Here is a 6,426-nt window from a genome sequence, read left to right as displayed (position 1 = left end):
CAATATGAGAGGAATTTAACTATGTTGTTGTAGATATATATTCACCACTAAAGCTACAGCATAACTTCCAGAATTTCCAGAACCAATCCATCCAACTGTCCGTGCTTCGATTTCCGATCGACTTTTCAAATCAAACCCCTACATTTCATTGAATCACCAGTGTCCGAGGATCCATCATTTCGCGAAAAAATTTGCTGCCATGCCCCCAGAGAGATTTGAACTCTCGACCCCTGGTTTACAAGACCAGTGCTCTAACCCCTGAGCTATGGAGGCTTGTCGTCAAGTTTGCTTCGGGGCATCGTGTCACATCTGGATGATCTGTCGTGATTGATATTACCCCAACTGTGGTTATAACGGTCACACGTGGTTGAAAATTGATTTATAATCAATATACCAGAAACATTGAGCCTATCTTGTAGAACTTTGCTTATTAGATTCGACAATCTGACTTGACAATTTAAGAGATGTTTTCGCAATTTTTGAAATCGGCCGCGTTTTCGCCACACTGGGTTTCGCCAGATGCTCGGTCGTGTTTGTCGCATTACAATAAACAGGTGACCGGTCACTTTGTACCAGTCCCTCATATATCTTTCACCGCTGCATTCAACTACACGAACCACGACACAGAACACTGTCCTTCCTAGAACGTTTATGACGTTTTGCGATAAACTGGAACCTCGCAACAAATGTATAGACAGTTTAGATAGAGATGGCCAAGTAAGGAATAAGTATTTGAATGAGCGCGCATTGGATATAAGTTTTAGTAACCAATTACTAGCCGCCATTTTGTTAGGGTACTTTTGTCCTGGATTCAGTACCTGACTCAGAGTTAACTCATTGGAAATGAACTGATTTTAACTCAGAGTTAACTCTAACTCATGACTGTCGAACAAGACCCTGTTTGTTGTGCCGTTTCTTTTGAGAAAATATTTGTACCACGTGTTTCTTTATATTTCATAGGTCCCGAGATCGATTTTTAAAACTATTTTCAAACTGGTCACATTCAAAATCGCGTTAATGTCTAGTTTTCAGGGAGATGAAATTCATTTCGCTAATTTGCAACTACGCGACATGAGAGCGATTGAAAACAACTGACGACTTCTTGAATCACGCGTACAATTTCAGTGTTCTCAACTTCGAATATAGTTATTTTGACGCGGTTTTATTCAATGTTGTTCTCGCGGTGTTCAGTCCACACGACAAGCGATTTACCTTATCGGAATATACATTTCTAAAGTTCGCTAACGTTTTCCATCCATAACTTGAGGAAATTAGACTCGGGATTATCTCATCAACTGAATCCGGAAACCATAAAAGGAAGTGCGCACAGAAGTCTGAAGGTCGTTGGCAATAATCATTGTTTGGTAAGTAGGATTTCTGTTTGTTTTAAAGCGCAACCATTTTTGAAATGCAAATGTTGTTTTCACTGCATTTTTTACTTCACGCTCGCTTTTTAAATGGAAATCTTTCTTCTAACTTGTAACGAAACAGAGACAATGTTTCGACCTTCCTACAGAGTGTGGAATCGTCCATATACGAACAAAGCTTAGGACTTTTTAAGGGAATCGTCGCCTTATCCCACTGAGCTACCGCGGGACTGACTCAGAATCGTTCGGCGACAGTTACAGCGGAAAAAACTGACAAGTTTGTGTCGGAAAACTTTCAGCGTTGTTACGTATATAAAGAAATTCACACAGAAAACGCACTGTCGAGGAATCGTTAATATCTGCGTAAAGAATGGCCACAGCATTACTGTATAAAAGTGAATGGTGGGGGTTCGTTGTTCAGTGATTCTGAAGCCATTAATTCTATGCACTAACGAGTTCACCAAATTACTTAACTTGTTCGTACAGTCACATATAGCGTATGGTATTACTAGTACCAGATAAACAAGAACAATTAGTAGAAGTGTTTTACTGGTTTCAGTTTTATGACAACTGTTGCCGACTGAGGCGTCAATACGTGTTTTACCTCCCCGGCGAATTCTAGCAGTTGCCACTGATGTTATTACTACAATCAAAGCCGGGACTATATCCCGAATAAATACCGCAACAGATCTGTATGTTTTAACAATGACATTGTATCGGTGATATCGGTAAATCTATGTGTAAAATAGTAGCAAACACGACTACAATTATTACGGCGAATCTACGTCGAGTAACGGTAAAATGTTGCATGTGAAAAAAAGGAAAACGAACGGAGACAAATCTCTCGATAGAAATCACAACGATGATATTATTAGACACAGTGATCGCTTGATTATTGAACAAATTCTCGATGAAACATATCGGAATATTCCGTTCTATTACACTATAGAAATAGTACCAGTAATAGTAAATCGAAGGACATAATGCACTTGCCTCTTTACTTTCAAACACCATCCAACTCTTACATTCCGGATAATATCCTAATTCGTCGATAACAATTATCATAATGGTGTCAGCGAATGTTCTTAAACCAAACAACACGACAAGTTGATCCGTAAACGCTATAGTTATGAGATAGGGAAACGTGTAGCGAACCGACTGAAATCTGCGACACTTTATCAGTAAAATGATTGTCAGAAAGTTGAACACGCTTCCCAGCGGATACAGGAACAATACTTCAGCGAAATCCATGCGTCTATAAACATCGTAATCACGGAGGAATTGCGCGAACGCCCGGATAAACTGTGGCGGTGGAAGCGGACGTGGTGGGGGTAGCGGTGTTAGGGTTAGATTTCTCATCGTAAATTAATCTCACGAGCGTTTGAGAAATAACTTGAAGTTTTCCCCTTCGCACAAACTGATTCAGTTCTATGTAACATCGAGTTTACGATATCTCTCCTCACTCTCTCCTCCGGTAAGCTCTTTAGATTGACACTCCCGGTTTTTTCCGTACATGGTTGCTGAACGCGCTACGAATCTGTCGGCTTTATGCAGCAACATGAAAATTACAGACGAACTGTGAACATATTTCTCGTCGTGTATTATTTTTGAAATCACGCGCAGAAATATGTATATACATGTAACATGTATGCATATTCTATTTCGTGGTTTGATGCGACAATATGAGATGAACTCAAACTATATGTATTCACTACTAAAGCCGCGGCATAACTTTGAATATCCAGAACCAATGCTAAAACATCCAGCTATCCGTGCTTCGGTTTCCGATCGATTTTCAAAATCGAAACCCTAGTTTCTCGTTGTCGCAATCGAAAACTCTTTGAACCACCAATGTGTCCGAGGATCCATTTCGCGCAAAAATGTCTAACTTCGCAACAAATTTATTGACAGCTAGTTTACAGAGATATGGCCAAGTAAGTAACAAGTAACTGAAAGAGCGCTCGTTGAATGTAAGATTTAGTAACCGTTTTAAAGTTTCTAGCCGCCATAACGCCACATTTTTCTCGTTTTGAGCCATGTAAACCAGTTCCAATTACGTACTTCGATTTAAACGAAAAAATTCTGTAAATCCGACAACCGATCGGATATATATCGCCAACTATATCTGTACTTCGATTGCTAATTCGAACCCCTTGTTTCGATCCCGGCAGGTGTGGTGGATGGGTCTGTAAGGGACACTGATCAAATCGAAACAAATTAAGCGAAATCTACCTATTAAATGAACTTCAGGGTCAATGACTGCTTTAAGATTTTAAGAAAGATCAGTTGTTCGTTGTAACGTGGTCTTTTCGGGTTTAACCTGTTTTTTTTTATTGAAACCATATTTGCTTAATTCGCAGTAAAAAACGATAGGTTAGAATTTTCTTTATCTGAAATTACGGATTGACCCTATAATTTTTTTGATTGGTCGATTTGGTTTGATTTTTTTTTTTGAGTTGGTCTCGCCGAAAGTTTGGTTTTAACGCAGCGTTAAAACGAATAGTGTAAAAATGTAAAAAAAAGATTAGTGAATATCGAGTGTCGTATCTTTTTTAATATGGCCCGAATCTTATTGTCTTTCTGATGAATTTTTATGTTCTCTTTAAGATGAATTTCGATCGCAATAAGGACAACATTGAATTGAATATTCGATATAAATTTACTACCAAAATGCAACCAGTGTGAAATCTGAATACGACATGCACCGCCGATGTAGTTGAGTCCTGGTATCATTTTCGTTTAATCCCCCTGTTTTAACACAAACGTTCAGTTATTCATTTTCGACAATATAAAGCAATGTATTTTATCGTTCAAGGCTTCAATAAACTGAGTTAGTTAGTTTTCTTGTTTAAAGCTTCAACAACATTGATATCAAGTGAAGAGAATCGATTAAATGGTACAGTTTTAGTGATATTAATAACGTTTGATTTGTAATGAGAGTTTATCTTGCTTTACGTCAGTTGGATCTTGGTTTCACAACATACTAACCCTGTTGGGTTATCCATTTATCATGGTTTCACCTTCAGGATGGGATTAAGGCCCCGTACACTGTACACAGCCAGCAGGACTAGAACCAGCTTGTAACTCAGCACTGAATTAGTTTTCCCAATGCTTACCCCACGGGATTATAACCCGACGGGACCAAGGTCTGCGAAGTGTTGCCCGCACACAATAAGCAGCCAGCAGGACTCGAAGCCCGCACACGCTATAAGCAGGCAGCAGGACTCGAACCCGATACCGCTCAACACTGATAGTGAATGCATCTCGCCTTATCCCACTGACAAATGGGACTGACTCGGAATCGTTCGGCGACAGTTACAGCGGAAAACACCGACAAGTTTGTGTCGGAAAACTTTCAGCGTTGTTACGTATATAAAGAAATTCACGCAGAAAACGCACTGTCGAGGAAGCGTTAATATCCGGGCTAATATATTCCACAGCATCCTAACAAAGAATCGAATGATGGGGGTTTCTCTACGATTGGTTTTGGAGCCATTAATTCTCTGCACTAACAAGGACACCAAACTGGCCAACTTGTCCGTACAGTCACATATAGCGTATGGCATTACTAGTACCAGATAAACAAGAACTATTAGTAGAAGTGTTTTACTGGTTTCAGTTTTATGACGACTGTTGCCGACTGAGGCGCCAATACGTGTTTTACCTCCCCGGCGAATTCTAGCAGTTGCCACTGATGTTATTACTACAATCAAAGCCGGGACTATATCCCGAATAAATACCGCGACAGATCTGTATGTTTGTTTCATTAAAATAATGTCAGGATCATTATAACTACAGTAGAACTCATAGAAGCCACCATCATTCCTTTTTATTAACCTAATCCGATATAGTATCGGCAGATCCAAGTTCAAAACGGTCGCAAAAACGATCACAATTATGATGGCGAATCTGCGGCGAGTTACTGTGAAATGTTGCATGTGAAAAAAAGGAAAACGAACGGAGACAAATCTCTCGATAGAAATCACAACAATGATATAATTAGACACAGTGATCGCTTGATTATTGAACAAATTATCGATGTAACAAACTGGAGTATACCGTTCAATTACTCGATAGAAATAATGCCAATAATAGTAAATCGATGGACATGATGCGACGCCCTTTTGACGCCCAAATAGAGTCCAACTTTTACAATCCGGATGATATCCTAATCCATCTGTTATGGTTAACACGATGATGTGAGCAAATGATCGTAAACCAAACAATACGACAAGTTGATCCGAAAACGCGAGAGTTATGAGATAGGGGATTGTGTAACGAACTGACTGAAATCTGCGACACACTATCAGTAAAATGATCGTCAGAAAGTTAAACACGCTTCCCAGTGGATATATTAATAATACTTCAGCGATTTTAACGCGCCATACAACATTGTATTCGTTGAGAAAATGTACGAAAGCCCTGATAAACGGCGGCGATTGTGGCCGTGGCGGATGTGGCGGCCGCGTCGGTAGCGTAAAGTTTCTCATCGCGTTTGAGAAATAACTTGTTTTCCTCCTTCGCATCAACTGATTCAGTTCTACGTAGCATCGAGTTTACGATATCTCTCCACCGATAAGCTCTTTAGATTGACACTCCCTGTTTTTCCCGTACATGGTAGTTAAATGCACTTCGAATCTGTCGGCTTTATGCAGCAACATGCAAATTACAGACGAACGGTGAACATATTTCTCGTCGTGTATTTTGTTTTTTAAATCACACGCAGATATATGTATATACATGCGACAATATGAGAGGAATTTAACTATATGTTGTATATATATATATATATATATATATATATATATATATATATATATATATATATATATATATATATATATATATATATATATATATATATATATATATATATATATATATATATATATATATATATATATATATATATATATATATATATATATATATATATATACATATATATATTCACCATTAAACCTACATCATCACTTTATACGTATAGCTTCTCGCTATACGCACTTCGATTTTCACAGTCGACCCCTAGCGTTCACAGTCGACCCCTAGCGTTCACAGT

At 38.6% G+C, this 6,426-nt stretch overlaps 1 non-coding gene across 1 annotated transcript; it reads right to left on the bottom strand.

Moving 5' to 3' along the window:
• Nucleotides 1-200: 200 nt before the first annotated feature.
• Nucleotides 201-273, bottom strand: Trnat-ugu (transfer RNA threonine (anticodon UGU)). Its single transcript has one exon. It is a non-coding gene; the product is annotated as a tRNA-Thr (tRNA).
• Nucleotides 274-6,426: the final 6,153 nt, after the last annotated feature.

The sequence above is a fragment of the Tubulanus polymorphus genome, chromosome 9, assembly GCF_964204645.1.
Source record: "Tubulanus polymorphus chromosome 9, tnTubPoly1.2, whole genome shotgun sequence".
Lineage (NCBI taxonomy): Eukaryota > Metazoa > Nemertea > Palaeonemertea > Tubulaniformes > Tubulanidae > Tubulanus > Tubulanus polymorphus.
This window is presented reverse-complemented; position numbering and strand designations above follow the sequence as displayed.